This window comes from Hemiscyllium ocellatum, unplaced genomic scaffold (genome assembly GCF_020745735.1).
Source record: "Hemiscyllium ocellatum isolate sHemOce1 unplaced genomic scaffold, sHemOce1.pat.X.cur. scaffold_150_pat_ctg1, whole genome shotgun sequence".
NCBI lineage: Eukaryota > Metazoa > Chordata > Chondrichthyes > Orectolobiformes > Hemiscylliidae > Hemiscyllium > Hemiscyllium ocellatum.
The window spans coordinates 1,571,171-1,598,661 of record NW_026867794.1 but is presented as its reverse complement, the minus strand read 5'-3'; positions in this window follow the sequence as shown (position 1 = coordinate 1,598,661).

Genomic DNA, 27,491 nt, shown 5'->3' with positions numbered 1-27,491 from the left:
TGATTTGGAAGAGAAATGGAATGATTCTGTTTCGTGCAAGGGGTGTTGGGTATGATCTAAGCCATGTTTTTTTGCATCAGTGCAGGGCAGTGCTGAGATCACATCTGATGTACTATGTGTAGTTATGATAGCCTAAACTGAAAAATAAAAGGTTTAGAAATGTTTCAAAGATGTTGCCCTTAACTCGTTCTTGGGATGAAGGCATTCCGTTATGAAGAATTAACAGTTCAGCCTGCGAATGAGAGATGTTTTATTGACCATATAAGACCTTGAGAAGAGTGTATTTGGTGAATAACGGATGGTTATTTCTTCTTGTTTGGGAGAATAACACTGGGGAAGTAATTTAAGAATTCGATATGTTCAAAGGAAAGGTCATTAGACCGAAAAATTGAAGTCTAATTTCTCTTCATATACGCTGTCAGACAGGCCGAGCTTTTCCAGCAATTTCTGTATTTGTTAAAGTATAAAACATTCTCATCTTAGCACAGGTATTATGAAGAAACGAAACGCTTATATTTACATTATGCAGGCACATACTAGCACATATTCAAAACAAGTAGGGTCTTTAATGTTAATGAATTGATTATGTGTACGACAGCAGCAACAATGCTGGAATCGAGAATGTGATGGAGTCATATAGTTCGGACAATTTTCAAGGAAAGCTCACACAGCCCAGTTTAGGGTCTGATAATGTTAATGATTTAACTTACAGATGGAAAAATGTAGCCTATCTGTGAAAGAACAGTCTATTGCTCCCTTTCTGTTTCCTGTCTCTCAACACAGCAATGTGTTGGAGTGAAATTGAAAGCCTAGTCGTCTTTCCCACTCACAGAGAATTCCTGATGAGGATTCGTTAGAATTTCCCAATTCCTTGAAGCAATGCAATTCAACCAAATCCAACTGTTTCAGGAAGAAATCCCATTGTCAGAAGGTTGTACGAGCAGAATAACTTCAGAAGGAATTATTCAGGCTCGATAGTGTGGGGAACAGGCAAGAGATTCTGTGGCTGCAAATAGGAATCCAGGATGGTGTAAAGCCTCCTACGTGTCAGGGCCCAGGATGTCTCGGAGCGGCTGCAGAACGTTCTCACTGGGTCGGGGAGCAGCCAGAAGTCTTTGTGCACATGAGTAGAAATGACATGTGTAGAAATAGTGATGAGATCCTGCAGAGTGATTATATAGAGCTAGGAAAAAGGGTAGAAGACTGGACCACGACAGTGGGTAATATCTGGTTTACTTTCAGGGCTCTGTGCTAGAGAGAGTAAGAACCAAAGGATATGGCACATGAATGTGTGGCGACAGAATTGGTGCACGGGGCAGAGATTTTTGGGTCACTGGGATCTTTGTTGGGGCAGAGGTGACCTGTTCAGGAATGGCGGGTTGTACTTGAACTGGGAGGCGACCAATATCCTGGCCGATAGGTTTGCTAGTGCTGCAAGGGCGGATTTCAACTCGATTGGCAGGGGTTGCGGAGGGGTGGGATCCTCAACAGCAAGGAGGCAAGTGCGAGGCTGGAAGGAGATACAGTAATCAGAAACAGTAAAGTGAAGAGACAGGTCAGGCTGGAACACGATAGGGAGCAAGGAATGCCTGTTGGATTAAATTGCAATTGTTTCAATGCGACATGGCTGACAGATAAGACCGATGAACCCAGGGCGTGGATATGCACGTGGAACTGGGATATTAAAGCTATTACAGAAACATGGCTAAGGTAAGGACAAGATTGGCAGCCTAATGTACCAGGGTAAAGTTGCTTTATGCGGGACAGAGGTGGAGGAAGGAGGGGAGGGCGAGTTTCATTTTTGATTAAGGCGAGTATCACAGTAGTAATCAGAGATAAAATAACTGAAGGAACATCCAGTGAGGATTTGTGAGGGAGCTTAGAAATAAGAAGGGAATGGTGATATTATTTGTGTTTTTCCATAAGCCCCCAAATAGTAAACGAGAAATTAGCGGAACAAAAATATGTAGAGCGATTGGGGAGACTTGAAGGGCCAATGGTATTTCATTAGTAGGAGATTTTAATTTTCCAAACATAGTCTGGGAATGCTATAGAATTAAGGACTGAGACGGGGTGCATCTATTAAGTATGTTCAGAAAAGTTTCCTCAAGCAGTATGTAGAGGGTGCAACTAGGGAAGTGTCAAGACTTGACCTATTCTCAGAACGAGGGCAGGACAGGTGACTGTAGTGACAATGAGGGAGCACTCGGGGATTAGTGACCATAGTTATATTAATTTTTAAAAAGTTATGAAAAAGAACAAAACAGATCCAGGTGTTCAAGTTCTAAATTGAGACAAGGCAAATTTTGATGGAATTTGACAGGAGCTTGTAGGGATTGGTTGGAGGAGTTTGTTTACAGGCGAAGAGATCTCCTGCAAGTGGGAGGCCTTTAAAAGTGAAACGTCTAGGGTTCAAGGTCTATATGTTCCTGTGAGGGTAAAGGGCAAGGTTCGCAGGAAGAGGGAAGCATGGATGTCAGGAGGTATTGAGGCTTCGACCAGCAAAAAGGAGGCGTGGCTCAGGTCCAGGCAACTGGGATCAAGGGAATCCCTGGAGGTATACAGGGGATACAGTAATTTGCTGAAGAAGGATATCAGGAGGGCGAAAAGGGTGCACAAGATAGCTTTGGCTGAGAAGATTATGGTGAATCCAAAAAGGTTCATTACGTATATTAAAGTGAAAGGAATAACTAAATGAGAATATGACCCCACAAGGTCCAAAGTGGACATGCATGTCTAGAACCATAGGAGATGTGTGAGATTCTCAATGAATATTTCTCTTCTGCCTTAACCGTGGAGAAATATATGAAGATTTGGGAGGTGAACAAAGGTCGTAGTTTTATCTTGGGATGAGTCAATATCACAGGAGAAGACTTGTTGGATGCATTAGAATGTATGAAGGTTGATAAATCTCTTGCTCCTAAACAGATGCATCCAAGAACACTGCAAGAGTCTACAGAAGAAACTACAGGGACCCTGGTTGAGATTTTTGTATCATCGGTAGCTACAGTTTAGGTTCCAGAACATTGGAGATTAGCAAATGTTGTGCCATTATTCAACAAGTGTAGCAAAGAAAAATCTGGAATCCAAAGACTAGGAAACCTAACATATGTGGTAGCTAGGTAACTTGAGAAGTCTCTGAGGGATGAGATATACATACATTTGGAAAGATAAGGTTTATTTAGACATAATATTTTTGACAGATTCCCTACAGTATGGAAACAGACTATTTGGCCCAACAAGACCACACCTATATTTACCACTGACGAATGCACATGACACTATGGGTAACTTAGCATGGCCAATTCACCTGTGCTTTCCATCTTTGGATGTGGAAGGAAAATGGAGCACCCAGAGGAAACACATACAAACACAGTGAGAATGTGCAAACTCCACACAGAGAGTCAACCGAAGCTGGAACCAAACCCGGATCCATGGCACTATGAGGCAGCAGTACTAGCCACTGAATCACATTGCCAACCTTGCTTTTTTCGATACAGTTCAATGACACAGGTACAAATCTATTCTGCCCTTCAACCATGATACACGTTCCAATATCACATACCATGGATAGTTTATTATCCATGGAAAATGTCATCTTATTGTTATTTATTAGTTTGTTATTATTAATTTTAATAATTATTATTAATGGTTGTTTTTAGACTGGAAAGATTGCATGGCTTTGTGAGTGGGAGATCATGCCTCTCAAATTTGTTTGAGGTCATTGATGAAATGACCAGGAATGTTGATGAGGGTAGGGTGGTAGACATATTCTGTATAGTTTTCAGTAAGGCCTTTGACAAGGTTACCATTGATAGGCTGGTCTGGAAGATTAGAGTCGCATGGAATCCAGAGGAAGCTGGCAAATTAGACACACAATTGGCTTCATGATTGTAAGCAATGAGTACTAGTGGAAGGATGCTCTCGGACTGGAGGCCTGTGACATATGAAGTGCCTCAGGGGTCAGTGCTGGGCCCATTGTTGTTTGTTATCTGTCACAATGATGTTCTTGCGAAGGTACAAGGCATGATTAGGAAACTTGAAGATGACACTGAAATAGGTGGTATCATGCACAGTGAGGAAGTATATCAGATATTGCAGCAGGATCTTGATCAAACTGGAGAAGTGGGCCAATGAATATTTTGGCAACGTTAGATCAAGGTAGGAGTTTCGTGGTGATTGGTAGGACCTTAAGGAGTGTAGTTGAGCAGAGGGAACATGGAGTTTAGGTCCACCGTTCTATGAAAGTGGGATCATATTGAGACATGGTAATGAAGAAGGTTTTACCACACAAGCAAGCATCGGTCAGGACATGGAGGCGAGCCGTTGGGAAGTAATGTTGAAGTTATTCAGGAAGTTGGTGAGGCTGCACTTGTAGTGCTGTGTCAGTTTTAGTCACATTGCGATCAGGAGGATGTTTTTAATTTGGAATGTGTGCAGACGGAATTTACAAAAAATGTTGCCAGAACTCAATAGTATGAATTATAGGGAGAGGTTGGACAAGTGAGGCCTTTTTTATTTCGAGAATAGAAGACTGAGAGGGAACTTATAGAAGTTTACATGGATAGGGTGAATGGATCCAGCCTTTTTATTCCTAGAGTTGGGGAATCGAGGAGGAGAGGGCATCATTTTAAGGTGAGAGGGGAAAGAATAAAAAGCAAACTGATTGGAACTGTTTCACACAGAGAGTGGTACACAAAACGAATGAGCTGCCAACGGAAGTGGTTGAAGCATTTATATTAACGATATTTAAACGGCATTTGGGCAAGTACATGGACAGGAAAGGACGAGAATGCTATGGGCCAAGTGCTGGGAAATGAGGTTAATGTGGTTAGATTTTGAGTCAGAATGGACGAGTTTGGACAAAAGAGCCTCTCTGCCTCTCTCCATGCTGTAAGACTTGATGACTACAAATAAAACAGGAGAAACGGCGGTTCTCCTGCTCCTTGGATGCTGCCTGACCTGCTGCGCTTTTCCAGCAACTCATTTTCAGCTCTGATCTCCAGCATCTGCAGTCCTCACTTTCTCCCCTAAATAAATCTGCCTAACGTGTTCCTAACACTGACCCTGACACTCTCTGAGAACTTTAACATTGGCCATATCACCAACCTAGTTATAATTATTTTTTGTGGCCAGAGGAGGAGTGGGGCTAGAACAGGGAGCAATAATCCAAAAAAAAGAAACACATGGAATTATCGACTCAATCAGCCAACGTCAGTGTCGAGGAGTTCGTTGGAGGGGATTCTCAGCGATAGGATTTACGTCTATTTAGAAAGACAACGATTGATTAGGGGCAATCAATATGAATTTGTGTGATGGAATTCATGTTTAATTAATGTTTTTGAGTATTATGCAGAGGTGTCAAAGAAGATTGAAGAAGACACTGTGGTGTACATTGTTTACACAAACTTCAGCAAGACATTTAAGACGGTACCTCATCGTCGACAGATTACTTAGATTAGGTTATATGTAATCTAGGAAAAGCTAGCCAATTGGATACAAAATTGGATTGAAGGTAGTGGATAATGTTCCAGAGTGAAGACCTGTGGCCAGCGGTGTGCTGAAAGAATCAGTGCTGAGCTCACTGCTTTTCATCACGGATATAAACAACTTTGATGTGATTATCGGTGGCATGTTTAGTAAGTTTACAGATAACATCACCAAAGTAGTGCAGTGGACCGTGAAGAAGATTATCTCAGAATGTAACGGGGTCATTGAACATCAATGAGCCAAGGAGTGGCAGAAGGAGTTTACTTTAGATATTTGTGAGGTTTTGCATTTTGCTAAGTTAAAGTAGGGTAGTGCCCGGGAAATGTTGCTGAACAAGGAGATGTACGAGTGAAGAATCATAGTTCCTTGAAAGTGGAGTTTAGTTCGGTAGAGTGGTGAGGAACGTGGTTGGCATGCTTGCTTTAATCGGTCAGAACATTGAGTATAGGAGTTGAGGTAACGTGCTGCGCTTGTGCAGGACGCAGGTGAGGCCACTTTAAGAATACTGCGTACATGTCAGTTGACTCTTCTAAAGGGTGGATGTTATTAAGCTTGCAAGGCTTCAGAAAAGTTTTACAAGGATTTCCTGGAACCTGAGCGTTTGAGCTACAGGGAGATGATGAACAGGATGAGGCTTTTCCTCCTGGCCTGTCAGAGGCTGAATGGTGACATGACAGAGGTTTAAAAACTCCTGAGGGGCATGGACAGTCTGAATAGGCAAGATCTTTTACCCAGTGTAGGGGTGTCCAGAACTAGACTGCATAGGGTGAAGGTGACAGGGCGAAGAATTAGAAGGGACCTGAGGGGAAACTGTTTGATACAGAGGCTGGTGGGTGTACTGTCAGAGGAAGTGGTGAAAGCGGGTACAATTACACGTTTGTAATGTATGTGGATAGGTACATAAATAAGAATGGTTCAGAGGGAGGTGGCAAGTGGGATTAAGCTGCTTGATTGGCAAGGACAATTTGGGCAAAATGATCTGACTACACTCTGTATGACTCTCTTATTCTCACAGCGATATCAGGAAAAATTCCAAAAGTGCTATTCGAATGCGAATTCTTTTCGCTAGAAGTTTGTGGTGCTTCTCTGATTACAAGTATTGACAGCTGAGTTAGTTAAAGATTTGACAGAGAAGTGAGTCACGGATAATGTGACACAGAGAGGAAGATGAGGCTGAGACCACAATCTGATCAGCCACAATCTTAATGCCTGGTGGAGAAGGCTCAAATTCTCTAATGACCCACTCCTGCACCTCAGTCCCACGTTTCTGTGTTCCATTCAATCCCTCTAGCCTGTTAGACAGGAGTAATTGGAGTCCACTTACTGTTATAACATAGTGCACAGAAACAGAGGAGACCATTTCGTCCATCGAGACTGTCCCACACGGTTTGGGAGATTTGGAAAATGTAATTGGAAGGCCCAGTCTGGATATGAAAGAGGTTGCTCATCTCTTTTTACAGAGCTTTCACTCTCTGTAAATTATGCTTCATTTGTTGATCATGTTTGAGACCCAGATTCACTGTGAATACAGCCCCCAAATCTCACCCAGCAATGGCTCATAAAATCCGCTGGTCTCCCTGATTGCAACATTCCATAAAAACCATTCCAGGAAAATAACACCGACTAACTTTCCAATAACAGATTGGGAGAACATCAGAAACAGGGGAAGGACATTCACATCCCAAGCCTGCCTTGCCCTTCACTAAGATCAAGGCTGACCTGCTCCAAGTCTCAAATCTCCCTTAATATTTAAGTTTTCCTGAGCACTTCCATCGAACACAGAATAAAGAACAATACTGATTTGGAGATGCCGGTGTTGGACTGGGGTGTACAAAGTTAAAAATCACACAAAACCAGGTTATAGTCAAACAGATTTAATTAGAAGCACGCTAGATTTCGGAGTGTCGCTCCTTCATCAGATGATAGTTAAGTGCTCAAGCCTAACACAGAATTTAGAGCAGAAATTTACAGTGTGATTTAACTGAAATTAAACATTGAAAAATTGATTGTCTGTTAAGCCTTTAAACTGTTAGAATACCATGATAGTTTCACTTCTTTCATATGTAAATCACAAAACTTTGTTTTAAAAAATTGCATTGTCAGGTTAGCTGTTAATAATGGTGATAGCTAGACAATATGTTGAAAGTGGTGCACCCTGTGTTGTCTGTCTATGCCATGATGTTTATATTGATTCTAATCTAAAAAGTGAGATAACGGAGTTTTACATGAATTCATGCAGTTTTTGAGCTCAGAGTTCTACATGAATGCATGCAGGTAGGACCTTCAGCCCTCGACGTTGTGCCGTTTGCCCTACTCTAAGATCAGACTAACCTACATGCTTCAGTTCACTTTGTTCCATTGCCTACCCTAGAGTCTCTTAAGTTTCCCTCAAGTATTTGACTCTACTACCACCGCTGGCAGTGCATTCCACACACCCATCACTCTCTGTGTAAATAATCTACCTTTGATATCTCCCCTAAACCTTCCTCCAATTACCTTAAATTTATGCCACCTAGAGATAGACATTTCTGCCGTCGGAAAATGTTTCTGGCCAATCATTCTCTCTTTTTTCCAGGTATGCAGACGGCAAACACGAGGGGACACAACTTGAAAGTGAGGGGAGATAGGTATAAGACGGATGTTTGAGGCACTTTCTTTATTCAGAGAGTAGTAAGGGTACGGAATGCTTTTCCTGCATCTGTCATAGATTCGCCATGTTTATGTGCATTTAAGACGTCTTTGGACAGGCAAATGGACGGACATGGAAGAATGTAGGTGGGATGGCTTTCAGCTGAGTGTGACAGGGCGGCGCAACATCGTGGGCCTAAGCGCCGTACCGCGCTATAATGTTCTATGTTCTATGCCTCTCATCATCTTGTATACCTCTATCAAGTCACCTCTCATTTATTTTTTCCTCCAGTGAGAAAAGCCCTCGCTCCCTCATGGTTTCTTCATAAGACCTCCCCCCGTCGAGGCAGCATCATGGTAAATCTCCTCTTTACCCTCTCTAAAGCTTTCTTATCCTTCCTATAATGAGGATACCAGAACTGAACACAATATTCCCTGCGCGGTCTGAGCAGGGCTCTATCGAGCTGCAGCATAATCTCGTGTCTCTTAAACCCAATCCCCCTGCAACTGATAGCCAAAACACCATGCACCTCTTAACAACGCAATCAACTTGGATAGCAACTTTGAGGAGTCTGTGGGCACAGACCCCAAGAACCCTCTGTTCCTCCACACTACCAAGAATCTTCCGCCTAGGAACCCTCCAACCACAAGGGATGAATTCAGATTTCTCCAGCTTCCTCATTTCCCCTCCCCCACCTTGTCTCAATCCCAACTCTCAATCTCAGCACCACCGTCCAGACCTGCAATTTTCTTCCTGACCTCTCCGCCCCCACCCCCTCTCCAGCCTATCACCCTCACCTTAACCTCTTTCCACCTATTCCATTTCCAACGCCCCTCCCCCAAGTCCCTCCTCCCTACCTTTTATCTTGGTCTGCTTGGCATACTTTCCTCTTTCCTGAAGAAGGGCTCATGCCCGAAACGTCGATTATCCTGATCTTTTCATGCTGCCTGACCTGCTGTGCTTTTCCAGCAATACATTTTTCAGCTCCTCAGTTTCTCTTCCTGGCTGAGAAAGCTCTTACATCTCCACACAGTCGCACAGTAACAGCTCCTCTCTCCAAAGAAGCAGTTGACAATGGAACATTACGTTTCTCTATATCTCAGCGATATAAGTATTGCTGATGGAGTTGATCAGCACACTCAGAGACGAGAGATAGAGGGAACATAACTCACGGTAAGCAGGGACATCCCATAATAAATATGATATTCAGGAATGTGTGAAAAGGGGAAATGGTAGAATAACTTCCCATTCTGTTTTCCTTCCAGTCCATCATCAGCAGTCTTTTTGCTTGCTTTTCCTCTCTCTCTCTCTCTCTCTCTCAATCTCTCTCTCTCTTTCTCTCTCACTTTCTCTCTCTTGCTGGACATTATCCATTCGACACAAACCTCCCGCTCACCCTTCCATCCATCCCTGATATAATAATATTATTTCTCAGTTGCATTCAGTTTTGATAGTTTCACTGAACTCGAAACGTTATTTGTGTTTATTTTTCGACAGACTGCCATACCTGCTGAGATTCTCCAACATTCTTTCAGACGGTGGAGAATTTTATTTCAGATCGCCAGCATCCACATTTGGTGTTGTTGTTGTTTCGCGGGATGCCAGAACCACTGGCAAGGGCAGTATTTGTTGTCCATCACAACTACCCTTGACCACGCGGCCATTTGTCATGGCAATATGGAGGCAACCATATTGTTGTGGATCTGAGGTGACACTTAGTTCAGACAGTGCAATAATGTTAGGTTTCTTTACAAAAGCTTATCAATTAAATAAGAAAAGAAATCCTGATGGTTTATGCTTGCCATGAGTGAAAGTAGGTTTCATTCCAATTTTTGATATTGGAACTTAAATTTAATCATCGGCTGTCGTAGGATTTCTGACAATGCTTTTAGAGTCATGACTTGCGCCTCTGAATTACACAGTCAGTGTAATTATTACTCTGTTTAAGACTCCCTGTTATGAAATAACTGTAGAGAAAAGAACACGTTTGTGGTCAAAATATTTGTAACTGGAGGAGAGGTCAGAAGAGAACTGGAGCCACAAAATCTGTCGTTAACGAAGGGGTACATGATGGCGAAGTCAGCAACAGAACTCAGGCAAGTCTGGAGATTGGGGATATTATGAAGGGGGGCGTCGGCAGGTTTGATGACAGAGAGAATATGGAGATATAAAACAGTTCACGGTAAAGAGGAGACTCAAGGTTCCGAACAGTCTTTTACCTTCCCAGATGTTTATGAGTAAGCAGTTTGGAAATGCATGAGAATGAAGTGGCGTTTGTGACTGAAAGTTTATGTTTTTGTTAAATATAATCAACCAGAATAGCAATAACATTCAGCATCATTCATAGAATTGATAGAGATAGACGTACCAGGCACACCAATGATAGCGAGGATGGGATAGTACCCAGCTTGAATAATCATCAGTACGGCTCGTATCCGCAACTGTAACCATGGCCAATCCTGAGAAAGCCAGTAAAGACCCGAGGATAAACTCCTGTCCATTGTTGGAACATTCCAGTGTAATGTTCTCAGATTCTGATCCATTGTTGGAACATTCGAATGTTCTCAGATTCTGATCTCTCTCTCTTTCTCTGCAGCTGCTGATCCCAATCTTGTTGAGGTTGACTCTGCGCCGAATACTATGGCATAACAAGTTGAAAGAAGTCCCTAATTATGGAAGAGCGATATCCTCCAGTGACCCAGTTAGGTCCAGGAAGACTGATATTAATCACAGTCACTGAACAAACAGCTGCAGTTAACCCATTTCACGACAACTCTGATATATCACAATAATACTTGGTTGTGTGGGTTTTTGATATCGATGATTATTGGGCTAATGGCACATCTCCAGTTGTAAACATCGAAGTAAAGGAGAGTCATAATTCTTTCTCTTCACAAGCTCGATGATTCTGCTGTGTTTTGGCAATACAGGAATTGCTGGGCTCCCGAGGCCGTCTGTGTCTGATCACCAGGCCTGCTGCATCTTTTTGATTTATTTATATATGTTTAACTTTGACTTTTGTCTGTCCAGCATTAAATGGCTGAGGTGGGTTTAGGCATTTTGAAGAGACACCTACAGAGCCATAGACGATGTAAATGCAGTCCATTCCTTATGTTCTTGCAGCCGCGGCCTTGTCCTGTGGAGTAATGGTCAAACTCTTGCAGAACCAGGATTCTTAGTTTTTACCTTTCGCCAGTTATTGCTGGAGCCTCAGCAGGGTTGGAAGGCAGTAAATCTCTCCCGGGTGCTACACATTGTCTCTGAGATTTCTCTCTGAAGTGTTTTTTGATGTTCTTTCCTCCTGGATTGGAGAACTGCATGTCAGACAATCTGTTTCCTGCATTTGTTTTTTGACATTTGTGTGCTTATCCGATGATACTATATTGGAGCAGTTACTGTATAGTAGTTAAATAAACTATTATTCTGCTAAGGTTTCCAACAGAATTAAGTTTGCAAGTTCCTCTTCCTTTTGTTGTCTTTTATCGACAGTCTTCGAATAAATTGTGTTTTGCTTAATGTCGAATATTTCGACAAAGTAAATTCTATCTCAAACACAGCACCTCACATTTACCAGCGGAATGGGCCGAGCTGGAGGAGTGATAATCATGTCAGGAATTATATCGGATACCCAACCCACCTCTCAGATCCAGCCCGGACCCGTACAAGCCCAGATGAGGTACCTCCTCAACATAAAGCACTGCGTAGAACAGGCTAGTGTACTGCTCAGCAATCAGTTCAGGATCGAACACTGTTTAGAGCTCACATGTTCACTACTTCTGTGTCCAACAGTGCACTGATCTATAAACTTGGACTCGATGATCTGTCCACCACAGGGCGCTGTGCAGAACACACAAAGGCATTGTTCTATACACACGGACTGGATATCTGTGCAGCATGGGGAGCTGTGCAGTGAATAGCAGTGAATTTATCTTTTAATCTGGAGCAGTTACCTTCCCAGCATACGCAGTTGTGTGCACCAATCGCTGAATTGCTCTGTAACACTATGATAGATCACTGCCCAGCGTGGGGAAACTTGTAGCTCATGCTGGAAGTGACAGGATGTGCAGCACCTCTCCATTTACAGCTCCATATCTCCATTGTGGCATGACACAGGAGTGCTGTGGGTGTGAAATTCACTGCCAGACAGAGATGGCGGGGGAATCAGTTTAAATACCAACAAATGGGAGGAAGTTGGTTAAAAGAGAGGGGGAGATTAAGAGAGAATTTCAGAGAAGGATCTGATGGTAGGATTAAAAATTGTGAAATGAGAACATTTCGATAGCATCTTGCAATATAAGCCACTGTTTCTAGGAATGATGGGTGAGCAGGATGTTGGTGTAAGTTCAAGTGATTGAGAGTTTTGGATAAGCAATTGTCCTGCAGCGTTGTAACTGGGAGTAGGATCAGCAGAATCTTCGACTCATTGGGCTGAATCGTACAATAATTTGTCTCAGTGCCATTTTCATTGAATGTGACTGAAGGAAAATCTGCACGAGGCAGAGCTAGTTTCCTGGTGTTATCTTATCGAACACAACTGATTAACTACCCATTCCACCCCATGGTGTCCCTCTCATTCAACGCCAGCCCGATTTTCCCACCCATTATGGCTGGCAGTGCTCACTATCGCCCGGATGTCCATGGATATTCATTGATCCCTGGTACTGCTGCCATTATTAAAAGGCCAATGGGCACACGGTTGAGCTTTCTCAGTTTGGAGCTGCCCTGCACAGTTTATCCGAGCATGGCAGATAAGGGAAAATTACACCACAGCTTGTTGACAGCGGCACGGAGGTCCTGGTGATTGTTCTAGTACGGAGGGGGACCATTCTCTTCCCAGAGCATGTTCTGAGCACACCACCCAGCTCAGTGCAGTATCTGCGGTCCGAAGAAAAGTCCAGCAATACAGGAAAAGCATCAATAACCTTCCCCGTTCTGTCAGGATAAGCGTGACCGTATTCTCTCTACTCTCTCACACTCATTGTATATCTGTTAGCGCCTTCCCCAGAAAAAGGTTCCAACACTCTCACCACTGCAATGCAGCTCTGTCTCTCTCTCTCTCTCTCTCTCTCTCTCTCTCTCACCTATGCAATACCCCCACATGGTTATAACATGTTCTTATGAGTGCACTTTCTAGAATTCTCTGGATGATGTCGGTTGTACAATGTTCCAGATAATTTTCAAATAATTCAACTTCAGCAAAATGTTCATCCCCCAGCATGTAACGCATCAGAGGAAGGAGTAGAGTTTTACTTTTTTTATATATCACTCAGGATGAAAGTGCATCATGAGGCCATTAAGCCTCTCAAATATGCTCGACTATTCAGACAAAGGGAGCACCTAAACACTTGAAGACTCACTCTCTTCTTGAAGACAGGCGCCACTTTGCAGTTTCGCCAGTTTCACTGGAACACTCCTGTAATCCTGAGAGGTATGGAATATTTCACACAGTGCCGCCAGTCACTCTGTAACCACTTCTATTAAAACAAGCTATGAATTGATGATGAGCTGTTTACCTTTGGTCTTTTCTGTTTGAGAAAAGCTTTGTTCATTTTGTTAGAGACAGTACAAAACTTTCAATTTTGTTTATAATATTGGAACTCTTCGTGCCTTCCCCTGTGAGGAACGATGTAAAATACTGTTTTAAATTCTCTGCCTGTTCCCTGAAACCAGTTCCCCAGTCACATCCTCCAGGTATCCCACATATACTTTCCTGCCTTCCTTCCAAGGGTCACACACACATCATGAATGTTTTTTATTCGATATCGGAAAACTCTTGCGGCTAGTTTCTTTTCATATTTCTTGCCAGTTTTGAAATGTTTTTTCTTTGTATTTTGTTTTATACCATCTGCTTCTTGTTCTAAAAGTAAACTTCACAAATGTGGCCGACGCTCGAGCTCACCAATCTGAATTCTTTAGTTTGTGATTGATCAGTATCCTTCAAGGCCTTTGTGCATCAAGGGTGGTTCATCTTCACATCTTCATATCATCTTCTTTTTCACCAGAGCCAAACATTACTGAGAGTTATTAATCAGTACCTGCTTAAATGTTCCCACACCTTCACCCTCCCAACCCCACCCCACCCCCACATACACACACATCTGCTGACCTTCATCTGTGTCTATTTTCACACTCCGTGTTTGACCAGGTAGAAGACATAAATCTGCATTTGAAATGCCTGGCTCTTTTCAATCATTCAGGGGGAACCTAAGTTTGGGACTGAACACATGATCAGCGGAGGGTGACTCCATTCTCCCAGTTTCCCTGTCTCTGTCATTTCTGTTCGATGATGCCACGTTCCTTTGGGACGCTTCCTACATGTCATCCTTTTCTCTCAAACGAGAAATCCCCTAAATCTGATGGATTGAGCTTTCAGCTGTGTCTGTCCCATCTCCCTCACTTCTGCCCTCACTCTGTCCCCTCCTTCCCAGAACAATGATAGTTCTCCTCTTGTTCTCACTTCCTGCTGCACTAGAATCTGCATTCACAGAATCATCCTCCGCCACTTCCACCACCTCCAGCAGGACAGCACCATCAAACACATCTTCCCCTCCCGTCCACTGTCAGAAATTCACAGGGACCATTCCTTCTGTGGCACGCTCCATTACCCAGAACATTTCCCCTCACCCCCATGGCACCTTCCCATGTAAATGCAGAAGCTGCAACTTTTGCCAATTCATCTCTTCCCTCTTCACTGTCCAAGGCTCTAAACACACTTTCCAGGTGTAGCAGCATTTCACTTTTACGCTTTCAATCCAATCTCTTGTCATTGCCGCTCACAATGCAGTCTCCTTTACATTACTGAGCTAAACAGAAACTGCTTTGATGAACATCTCCACTCTGTCTGTAGGAATGACCCTGACATTCTGATTGCTCCCCATTTCAATTACCTACATTGCTCTCAAGATAATGAGAATTCTTTGAGGAGGTAACGACGGGTTGGACCAGAGAGAGTTACTGATCTGAACTTCCAGAAAGCCTCTGATATGGTACCCCACAGGAGGCTGCAGAGTAAGATAAGGACCCATGGTGTCAGAGTTCAGGTACTAGCATGGATAAAAGGTTGGCTCTCTTACAGGATGCAGAGTGAGGATAAAATTGTCTCTCTCAGGATGGCAGCCGGTGACTAGCAGTATTCCACAAGTCAGTGTTTGGATCACAAAATTTCACTTTATAGGTTAATGATCTGAGTGGCTGGACAGAAGGCATTCTGGCTACGTTTGCAGATGAAGCAAAGATAGGTAGAGGGGCACCTAATATTGAGGAGGTAGGGAGCCTACAGAAAGATTTCGACAGTTGAGGTGAGTGGGAAAAGGAGCAGCAGATGGAATACAATGTGGGAGAGTGTGAGGTCATGCACTTTCTTATGAAGAATATAGGCATGGACTATTTACTAAATGGGAAAAAAAAATCACAAATCTGAGTAACAAAGGGACTTGGGATTCCAAGCGCAGGATTCGCCTTAGATAAACTTGCTGGTTGAGTCAGTAGTTAAGAAGGCAGATACAATGTTGTCATTCATCTTGAGAGGAGTAGGATGTAATGCTGGGGATTCTGAGGCTTTCTAAGGCTCTAATCAGTATTTTGTGCCTCATACCTCAGGAAGGATGTATTAGACTTGGTGTATGTCAAGAGAAGGTTCACCAGAAATGAGAATCTTAACACATGAGGAACATCGGAGAACTCTGGGATTTTACTCGATGGAGATTAGAAGGATGAGGGCCGATCTAATTGAAACTTACGGAATATTGAATGATCTGGATACAGACAAAATTGGGAGGACGTTGGCACTGGCTGGAGGACACAGGCGTAGAGAAAAGGGAAAACCCATTAGAACGGAGAACAGATGATACGTCTTTAGCCACAGAGTGGTGGAATTGTGGAATTCCTTACCACAGAAGGGTGTGGAAACCAGATCATTTGGCACCAACGATATAGCCAGGAAAGGGAGTGAGGATCTGAAAAGTGACTCCAGAGAGTTAGTTTGGAAGCTGAAGAGTAGGACGAGTAGAGTAGTGATCTCAGGTTTGCTACCAGTGGCACGAGCTAGTGAGATGAGGAATAGTCAGCGAATGCAGCTTCACACGTGACTTCGAGGGTGGTGCAGGAGGGAGGGCTTCAGTTACCTAGACCATCGGTATACCTTCTGGTTAAGGTGGGACCTATACACGAAAGACGGGTTGCACCTGAACTGGAGGGGCACAAATGTCCTTTTTGGGGGGTATGCTCGTGTGGTTCAGGCCGTTTTAAATGAGTTTGGCAGGGGGGTAGGAATAAGACCACATGTCTGAGAGGGGGTTAGTTGCAGACAGGACAGTGACAGGATATATTTAATCTTTCAGGAAGGTTTCTCACGCGATGAAACAAAGGGATAAGTTGAAGTGTGTCTACTTTAATGCAAGGAATGTCTGAAGTAAGAGTGACAAACTTAGAGCATGGATCAGTACTTGGGGCTACGATGTCGTGGCCATAACAGAGATGTAGGTTTCACAGGGGCAGGGATGGTTGCTTGATGTTCCAGGGTTTAAAACGTTTAAAAATGTTTCGGGGCAGCACAGTGTCTCAATGGTTAGTACTGCTGCCTCACAGCGCCAGAGACTCGGGTTCAATTCCCAACTGAGTGGACTGTCTGTGTGGAGTTTGCAAATATTCCCCGTGGGTGTGTTCCGGTTTCCTTCCATAATCCAAAGATGTGCAGTTTTGGTAAATTGGCCATGCTAAACTGCCTATACTGTTAGATGAAGGGGTAAATGTAGGGGACTGGTTCTGGGTGGGTTGCTCTATGGAGGGTTGGTGTGGACTTGTTGGGCCGTAGGGCCTGTTTCCACACTGAAGTAATCTAATTTTATCTAAAAAAGAACAGGATGGGTGGAAAATGAGGAAAGGGTGTAACATTGCTAATCAGAGAGTGCGTCACAGCTACAGAAATGAAGGTTTGTCTCCTGAGTCAGTATGGGTGGAATTTAGGAACAGCAAGGGAACAGTCACGGCATTTGGCGGTTTTCTACAGATCACCTAATAGCAGTAGAGAGATTGAAGTTTTCATAGGCGGGCAGATTCTAGAAAATGCAAACGTAGCAGGGTTATTGTTATGGGTGATTTCAACTTTCCAATATCGACTGGAACCTCCTAAGTGCAGATGGTGTGGATGAAGCCGTTTTTGTCAGGTGTGTTCAAGACCGTTTTCTTGCTCAGTATGTAGATAGACCGACGAGGGGAGCGGCAATTTTGGATTTGGTGCTCAGCAACGAGCCAGGACAGGTGTCAGAACTCACAGTGGGAGCGCACTTTGTTGAAAGTGATCACAACTGCCTCACATGTAGCATAGTCTGCGAGAGTGAAAGGTGCAGTTTCCGAGGGAAGATGTTTAATTGTGGAAAAGGAAATTATGACGCTATCAGACAGGAGTTGGGAAGTACAGACTGGGAGCAATTGTTCCACAGAAAGGGCACAGCAGATATGTGGACACTGTTTAAGGAGCAGTTGTTGCGAGTGATACACAAATTTGTTCCTCTGAGACAGGTAAGAAGGGGTAAGATTAAGGAACATTGGATGATGAGAACAGAGAAACTTCTCGACAAAAAGAAGCAGGCAGCTTACGGAAGATGGAGGAAGCAAGAATCTAGCACATCTTTAGAGGATTACAGTCTTGCTAGAAAGGAGCTCATAAATGGAACGAGGCGAGCCATGATGGGGCACGAGAAAAGGCTTGGCAAGAAGTATTAGAGAGAATCCAAAAGCATTTTTCTCATACGTGAGGAATAAGGGAATAATCAGGGAGAAGGTAAGGCCGATCAGGGATAGCGTAGGGAACTTCTGCATGGAGTCTGAGCAGATAGGGGAAGCCCTAAATGAGTTTTTTGCTTCGATTTTCACCAAGCAAAGAGAACGTGTTGTAAATGAAAACTTAGAGTAGCTGGGCCAGATCAGTCTTGACCAGGTCAAGATTGATGAAGTTGATGTACTAGCAATTTTGGAAAACATTGAGATGGATACGTCCCCAGGGCCAGACCAGATTTATCCTACACTGCTCCGGGAAGCAAGAAAGGAGGTTTTAAAGTCACTCGTGATGATATTTGCCTCCTCACTCTCCACTGGAGTCGTACCGGAGAATTGGAAGGAGGCGAAAGTTGTTCCTTATTTCAAGAAGGGTAATAGGGAAATCCCTGGCAATCAGAGGCCAATCAGTCTTATGTCTGTGGTCAGCAAAGTTTGGAAAAAGTTCCGAGGGATAGGATTTATGACTATCTTGCAAAGCATAGTGTGACTAAAGGGCAGTCGTTCCTTACAAATCTTCTTGATTTCTTTGAGGTGTCAAGACAGGTTGACTACGGTCAAGCAGTGGATGTGGTGCATGTTGATTTTAGCAAGGTATTTGAGAGTGTTCCCCATTGATGGCTCATTCATAAAGTCTGGAAGGATGGGATACAGGGAGATTAGGCTATCTGGATTCAGACTTGGCTGGCTGGCTGAAGGAAGACAGTGGTTGTAGATGGAAAGTATTCTGCTTGGAGGACAGTGTTGAGAGGGATCCAACAGGGCTACGTTCTTGGGCCTCAGACCTTTGTAGTTTTTATACATGACTTGAATGAGGAGGTTATGTGGTGGGTTAGTAAATTTGCTGATGACATAACGATTGGAGGTGTCGTCAATAGTATAGGGGTCTTCTGTAGGCTGCAGCGCGACATAGACAGGATGCAGAGCTGGGCTGAGAAATGGCAGATGTAGTTCAACCTGGATAAATGCGAAGTGATGCATTTTGGTAGATCAAATTCGAATCCTGAATATATCATTAAACACAGGATTCTTGGCAGTGTGGTGGAACTAGAGGGATCTGGCTGCACAAGTGCACAGATCCTTTCAAAGTTGCCAACCACGTGGATAGGGTGTCAAGAAAGTATATGATGTTTCGGCTTTCATTATCAGCGGGATCGAGTTTAAGAACCGCAAAGTTTTGCTGCAGCACGACCTGTCCTTGGTGAGACCACACTTTGAATATTGTGTCCAGTTGTGGACGCCCTGCTATAGGAAAGATACAGAGGCCTTGGAGAGGGTGCAAAGAAGGTTTACCACGATGCTGCCTGGACTGGAAGGCTTGCTTTATGAAGAAAGTTTGAACAAGCTTGGACCTTTCTCTCTGGAGAGAAGGAGGAGAGAGGAGATCTGATCGAGGTGTACAAAATAATGAGAGGAATAGATAGAGTCAACATCCAGAGACTTTTCCCCAGGGCAGCATTGACTAGTACGTGAAGTCATAGTTTGAAAATATTAGGAGGAAGGTAAAAGAGAGATGTCAGATGTAGGTAGGTTCTTTACGCAGAGAGTTTGTGAATGCATGGAATGCATTGCCAGAGGTGGTGGTGGAAGCAGAGTCATTGGGGACATTAATGTGACTTTTGGACATGCACATGGATAGCAGTGAGTTGAGGGGTGCGTAGCTTTCAGCTTCCTGTCACAGTTCCAAGTTGTGCAGGTTAGGTGAACTGGCCATGCTGAATTGCCGATTGTGTTCAGGGATGTTGATGTTAGATGTAATACTCTTTGCAGGGTCAGTATAAACCTGTTGGGCTGAAGGGCCTGTTTCCACACTGTAGGGATTCTAAGAAAATGCAGGCTGCTGCAATATTTAAATGAAGCACAACCCAAGCTCGAGTAACACCTCACTTTACACTTTGGTACGTTACAGTCTGTAGGAGTTAATATTCATTTCCATAAATTCACTGGCTGAACCCATTATGGCTGTTCTCCCTTTTCCATACACTCTCCCTCCTGGGCTCCCTAAGTTCGTGTCTTGTTTATGTTGCATTCTACAGAGAAAATCAATTTCTAATATTTACACGTTAATTTACACATTAATATATCTGTGTCTCTTTCACCACAATTTAAAGCCCATTTGTCTTTCGCACTGAGCCTCCAAACACTATTTCTCACCTCTGCCAAGATACTAAAACGCTCGTCTTTCAATGCTTTACACGTTTGAAGAAGATTTACACTGGACTTGAAAGATTAACATTGTTTCTCTAACTCACTGATTTCCTTCAAAAATGAAAAGGTACAGAACACATTTTCAATTTAGCAAAGATACAGGAAATCTGAAACAAAACCAAAAATTGTTGGACTTACTGGATGCTTTGTGGAACAGTCACCGAACCAGAAAGATTGCCTCTGCTTTCATTCCACAGATGCTGTCAGACTTGTCAGTGCCTTCAGTAATTTCTGATTTTGAACAACTTTCAAACATGTGTGTCAAAGCTGCTCACACGTCCCTGTCCAACAGGGGGCGCCATACACCGGGAAGTGAATGATAACGCAAGGTATACAAACTCATCTGTTCTGAAACTACCTAAGGCTGGAATCACCGACACGACAGAGTCTTAATCATGGTCATGGAGAGAAACCGAGGAAACACATTCGCTTTAAACAGAAGATGGCATTACTGGAGGGGAAAGATTCAGATAAAAAACGTTAAATGCTTTTGAGGAATGTACAAATTGGAGGCATGGCATCATGGAGAGACCCTAACAGGATAAGAATTTTTCAAAAAGGAAGCGTTCCCACATCAGAAACCGGGATAGGGCACTGTGTACAGGGGAGAAGGGTGACCGGGTCCCCGTGCGAATTGAGGACAGGCAGCAGAAGTATTGCTGATATTGCTGCTCAAACTGGACATTCATGTGATGCTGCAAATCATAGCAACTGTAGTAGCAGCAGCAGCAGAATTATATTCAACAACAATATAATCTCTCAGTCTACCATTACCATAAAGCCGATCTCCGAATCAGGGATGAGTGTGGGTGAACATGCCATGTCAGAACAGTGTGTACCTAAACCTGATGACAACCCATTCAAGCTACCGCACTTACTGCTTACATTAACAAACAGCAGAACTAACATCTGAGAGAGAGGGCGGAATGACTCCAAGACTGTGGCCACTTCTTTCAAAACCAGCTATGAATTACTGCTGACCTGTCTACTCTTACTCTTATCTGTTAGAAAAATCCTTTTTCCTTTTGTTAGAGACGGTTCAAGAACTTCCCTCATATTACCATTTTGTTTACACCATTGAAATACTTACTGTGCTTTCCCCTGTGAGGAAAGATGTAAAACACGGGTTTAAGTTATCTGTCTGCTCCCTATGGCAATTATTCAGTCACACCCTCCAATTAACATCAGTATACTTTCCTGACTTAATTTCACCTAAGGTCACACACTCATCTTGAACTTTTTTTATATGCTCGGAAAAGCTCGTGCTGCTTGTTTTTTGTATTTCTTGCCAATTGACTACACCATATGATTTTTCTCTTTCGTCCCTTTCTAGATTCATAGTCATATAGTGCAAAAACAGAACCCTTGGTCCAACTTGTCCATGCTGACCAGGTTTTCCAAAGTAAACTAGTCCCATCTCATTACATTTTGTACATATGCCTCTAAACTTTTCCCATTCATATGTTTGTCCGAATGAGTTTTAAATGTTATAGCTGTACTTGCATCTCCCACTCTTCCTCTGACAACTCATTCCATATACACACATCACCCTCTGTGTGAAAACATTGATCCTTCGTCCATTTCAAATATTCCCTCTTTCACCTTAAACCTATTCCTTCTATGGTTGAACTCCCCCATTCCGTGGAAAATCCCTTGGTTATTCACTCTATTCATACCTCTCATGATTTTATAAACTTCTACAATGTCATCCCTCAACGTCCTACACGCTATCTGACACTAACTTTACGAACAAGCATTTAAAGATAAACACTGCAAATTTGAAACAGTATTCAAATGACAGATAAATAACACTCAGCCCAAGCTTCATACTGTGATTTGTTTTCCTCCATGTTACCACACTAAGGCAACAGGAAACTCTTACGAGTACCAATAAGAGGTCAAACACCTGAATTGCTTTCTCCAATCGTGTGATGATCTCTAAAGTGAAAGCGCATCTCTGGCCTGAACCATATTAGAAGGGGAATTCTTGTACCACACGGTCAGAGTGCAGCTCCCTTTCGCAGAGTGAGATGAAGGCTGAGTATACTTTTTGAAATTTGGATCACAGTGTGAATTCAGTGCAAAGGGGGAGAGGTGTTTTCAATAAGGTTTACTCCGAGAAGGAAACATTCTGGAATGAGATGTGAGTGGGAGGTGTAAAACAGCATGAATGGAGAGGCCGAGCCACACTGAGACCAAAGGTAAAGTGGCAGCACAAACGCAGCTTGATGCTACAGCAGAGTAGGTAGACTTGATCAGAGAGTTTCAGGTGAAATGGGTAGGGACCATAATGTGAGAGAATGTTCTCCGTAATTTGAGAAGAAGAACCTGGAATCAGGAGGGGAGACGAGCAGGGAAGAGGATGGAGCAGCAATGGCAGTGTTTTCGGGTGGGGGGGGGCGGGACGGGGTAAATCAGGAAGCACAGCTGAAATTCATGCTTAACATCAGCTTATGGTCCCTGAAATAAACATTATAAATCTGGCCCTCCACTAATGCTCATCAATAGTATTCTTGAGAGCTTTTGTGAACGATGGTGTTTCACATGCTTATGGAGTTCTTCTTTTGAACAGAAACAATAATTACTGAGCGGTTCAGGATATCTGCTTGAATGTCTGCTCATGTATCCTCACTGACCTTCCTCTGGGTCTATTTTCAAAATCCGCTCAGACTAGATGTGAGGCAGAAATTCTCAATTTAGATGCTTGGTTATTACATAAGGTTATTACATACTCCTGCCTATTACATAAGGAGGAAAGGAGCGCAGTCAGCACATCGAGATATTAAACAGGAACACCGGAGTCGCCAAGTCAGGTCCTTGAGCTCCTTCCAGATGACCAGGAGGTGGCCATTCAGCATATCGAACCACGTGTACAGAAATAGGAAGATGTAGTTGATGCTCCAACATAACAAAGAGTGAAGCAGAGCCTAAACAGATAGACTGTTCTATGTTGTTCCTCCTGGTACTTTACTCGTGGTACATATGTGTCACTTTAACTTGGTTTGCTGAACGTGAGAAGGAAAAGTGAATGATTTGTGCCAAGTCTCAAGGAAATGCCTTCTATCTCCGAGAAGACATTATTGCACTCCTATAGAGGTTAGAAGCTGGTGGGAATGGCGAACAATTTCAGGAGTAAGGCATTAAAGCTACTGGTAGATTTATGAACAGTGCAGAGACACACATCAACTGCATATTTAGACGGTGAGAATTCATTCAGAGCCTGGAGCTCCCTCTCAATCAACATGGGGTCTCCACACTGGTACGTGTGCTACTTGGAATTACATATCATGGGGAAAATGCAATTTCTCACAAATCACCATCTTTTTTTCTGGACATAATAAATGTTAGTCCATCATCCTCAAGTTTAAATGTAATCGCTTGTTATTCTCTCGCTGTGCTACGTATTTCGCTGGATTATACTCTCATATCTTTTATCAGTCAATTATCGTTTACACAATGCAATTCAATAATTTGTTTGCAAAGGTGCAAACATCTAATTGCACAGTTTGTATGCCTTTTCTTTTTTAGATTTCTTTGTAGCCTTAGCCAAAAAGTAAATGTTTTGTTTACTGAACAGCTTTGGCCAACTGTCTGTGTGGCGTTTGCACATTGTCCCCGTGTCTGCGTGGGCGGGTGCTACGGTTTCCTCCCACAGTCCAAAGATATGCAGGTTAGGTGAATTGGCCATGCTAAATTGCCCATAGTGTCAGGGATTAATAGAGGGTAGGGGAATGGTCTGGGTGGTTTACTCTTCGGAAGTTCTTTGTGGATCTGTTGGGCAGAAGGGCCTGTTTCCATACTGTAAGTAATCTTAAAAAAAAGTGACCCGTTTTCTGGATTCAAGGGTCAGACACAGAATGTATTTTTAATGGGCTAAGAAACAGAAAGGAATAGAAGACAGTGACTGTGGAGACTGATGAGGAGTAAAGTGACATGCCCCCAGTCCCCAATGTCTTCTTGACAGACAGAATAACATCAAATGTAGAGAAAGAAACAGAATATATTCGGAAGAAGGAATTGCAAGTGACAATGTAAATAAAACAGGATAATTTGAAATGGAATGGCCGAATAACGATTGATCAGTGTATGCATCTGTGTGTGTGTGTGTGTGAGTGAGAGAGAGAGAGAGAGAGAGAGAGAGAGAGAGTGCCTCTGTGTCTGTGAGAGAGTTGTGTGTCTGTGTGGGGGTGTGTGTGTGTGAGTGAGTGTGTGCCTGTGTGTGTATGAGTGCGTGTGCGTGTGTCTCTGTGTGTGAGTGTGTGTGGGTGTTTGTATGTGTGTCTCTGTGTGTGGGTGTGAATCTGTGTGTGTGGGTCTGTGTGTGTGTGTGGTGGGTGTCTGTATGTGTGTGTCTGTTTGTGAGTGAGTGTGAGTGTGCGCGTGTGTGTGTGTGGGTCTGTATGTGTGTGTCTGTTTGTTTGAGTGAGTGTGTCTGTGTGTGTGTGTGTGTGCGCGTGTGTGTGCGCGCATGCATGCATGCAGATACATAAGACTGTTCATATGTGTGCACCATATCCAGAATGAACAAGAGATACATAGTTAACAAAAATGATGCACGTGATGTACAAAATTCATAAACGTTAACATGTTATTTAGTCTTCAGCTGAGATGTTATGTTCCCCTTCTTTTAACGTACCCTCTACCTCCTGCCTCTTCCTTGCATTCCCAGACCTAATCTCTAATTCTTGTCAGGATATATGTTATAAATTTCTGCTTCTTGTGTTCCAATTCATTTCAGTTAAACAATTTTCTACCGGGAAACATATACATTGGCCTGCTGGGTTCTGTCAACAACTGTTGCCTGTCATAATGCTGGAGATCAAAGTTCTGGTATCAGACCGACATTTCAACATATAATTCTGTTGCACATACACTGTACAAAGGACCACAACACACAGGAATTGTCAAACCAAATACAGAAATACATCTACATATGTCAGTCATGTAGACTTCTCTATTTTTATATCTCCATGTCGAAATTCTCTCTCTATCTGTCCCTCGATTTCTCTTTTAATCTAATTGATACATCGTCCAATCGTTCTTTCTGTCCTATGCCTCAGACTTCCCTCCTTCTGTTTACAGCTATTGCTCACTTTTGGATGTGATGTCTTATAATTGAGTAATGTAATTACAGGACATGAGGGAGCAGTTGGCCAGAGTTAGTTGGAAGGGAAGCTGAGCACGGGAAGATGGTGAAACAGCAATGGCAGAGGTTTCAGGAGATAATTCAGCAGCACATCAGAAATTCACCTCCAAGTAAGAGGAACAATATTCAGCAGAAGACAAGTCAGCCGTGCGTGATAACGAATTCAGGGACAGCATAAAACAAAAGAAAATGCACACAATGGTGTGAAGATTATTAGGAATCCAAAAGATTAGGAAATCTACAAATTCGAGCATGGATAACTAATAACAGCAAATGGGAGGAGAGGGTGAAATATAATATTACGCTTCTTAATCCTGTAAAATAATAACGAAAACGATTTGAGATATATAACAAGGAAGACAGGGAGTAAAAAACAAACAAAGGACTTTTGGAAAATGAGGCTTGAGTATTTATAGGAAGCAATGGAATGGGAGAGGAATTGAACAGATACATTACATCAGTCTTCACGGTGGAAGACACCAGTAAAATGCCAGACTTCAAGACAGTCAGGGTATAGAGGTGAGTATACTGACCTCAGTAAGGAGGAGGTGCTGGGGAAGGTGAAGTTGAATCAATCAGCGAGACCAGTTGGTCTCGTAGTGACACGGAAGGCGATTGTTGCGGCATTGTTGGTGATCTTTCAGTAAACGTTGGAGTAAGGGAGGACTGGTAAAGGTAACCTCCCCGTTTAAGGAGAGAGGGACAAGAAGACAGGAAATGATAGAAGGACTTATTGGATCTTTGGGTTTATGAAAAGATGTGTGGAGTATAAGAACAAGGAAGTTGTGAAGTATATTGGAAATGGTGTGATTAAGCTACAGCATAACAAGAGTTACGTTTACAATGCCATTGTGAATAGCAGAGATGAAAGTCCGTTTAAAACAAAGGAAATCAGTTCGAAGCAGACAGGAGCATTAGTGACAAAAAGAATGTTTCCTAGATCCTGCAGTGAGAATGTTCAGATAAGATTGTCAGTAAACAGACAAAAAAGAATATGAAAAGCACAATAAAATCTGTTGCTGATAAGGTCTCAACGTGCAACTATGTCCCCAATCCATATGAAGCTGAAAAAGCAAAGCAAGTGAGACAGCATCCTAGGAACAGGAAAGTCAACGTTTCAGGCTGAAAGACTTCATCAGGATTGGAGTGAGGGAAGGGGAACCGGGAAGTAAATAGAGGGAGGGGCGTGGAGCTGTTGGAAGGGTAGGTGGAATGGCGATGGGGGATGCAGGCAGGGAATTATTGTGATTGGTCAGTGGGAAGGATGCAACAGACATACGGATGGAAGATGGACAACTTTGGTCAGGTCAGGGAAGAGGACATGGGGTAAGGCTGTGGGTTGAGAGACTTTGAAGCCAGTGAAGTCAATATTGAGACCATTGAGCTGTAAGGTCTCCAGCTGAAATATCAAGTTGTGTTCTCCAGTTTCTGTTTGGCTTCACTCTGACAGTGGAGGAGACCAAAGATGGACGTGTTGCCGGATGAACATGGGGAGGGGAGTGATTGAAATGGATGACAACTGGAATGCTGCGTTTGTGAAAGCGTGCAGAGAGCAGATACTACATGAATATGTCCCTGAGTCTCCCTTTGGTTTCCACAACATAGAGGATACCATGTTGGGAGTTGGAGACGAGCTCGGTGGGCCAGGATCAGGCTCTGTGTGGAGCAATGGTGCTCTGCACGAAACAACCAACTCGACTTTCCAGTTACCATTCATTTTAATTTCCACTCCCACTCGCCCAGCGACGTGACCATCCTTAGCCTATCCACTGTCAGAGTAACACCAACATTGAGAGTTTACCTTTGAAACTGATAGCCCAATGTCCTCAATATTGACTGAAGCTGCTTCAAAGCCCTCCTCCCAGAGCCTTATCCCTTGTCCCTTTTCCCTGACCAAACCCACCTGTATCTTTTCCATCCTTCCCACTGACCAATCACAGCAACCTCATACCTGCATATACCTACCACCACTATACCTACACGCCGCCCTTCCATATCCCATCACTCCATTTCTGGGCTCCTCTCCCCTCACCAGTCCTGACGAAGTTCCAAGATCAAAATATTGCCTTTGCTGCTCCTATAAGTCTGTCTGGTCTGTTGTGTTTATCCAGCTCCAAGTTTATTAACTCTTTACCTCCCGCACCTATCGTACTTCCTCCCTCCAAGCTGTGGAACTAGGTGGTCTACATATAAGAAAGAAATAAAATATGGAAATTTGAAAAGAGCGCAGACACATTCATAATA